This window comes from Nanorana parkeri, unplaced genomic scaffold (assembly GCF_000935625.1).
Source record: "Nanorana parkeri isolate BGI_ZX_2015 unplaced genomic scaffold, ASM93562v1 scaffold1252, whole genome shotgun sequence".
In the NCBI taxonomy this organism is placed as follows: domain Eukaryota; kingdom Metazoa; phylum Chordata; class Amphibia; order Anura; family Dicroglossidae; genus Nanorana; species Nanorana parkeri.
The window spans coordinates 319,113-319,373 of NW_017307520.1; positions in this window are offsets into that span (position 1 = coordinate 319,113).

Genomic DNA, 261 nt, shown 5'->3' on the forward strand with positions numbered 1-261 from the left:
GAGCTAGCTGTCACTGCTAGCTCTGCACAATCGTTTTCTATTAACTTTTTTCTACTTTTTTCCCTCTTTTTCTGTTCTGCTCGGTGCCTCTGAGGGACCGAGCAGAACAGCCGAGCCAAATGCCCATTCGGCTATTCGGCTATTCTCTCACTGCTGTTCGGGATCTTTCAGAATAGCCCGACCAGCAGTGTGAAGCCTGCCGGAGGTTCGGCTCAGCCGATCCAGATGTTGGATCGGCTGAGACGAACTCCTTCTGCACTT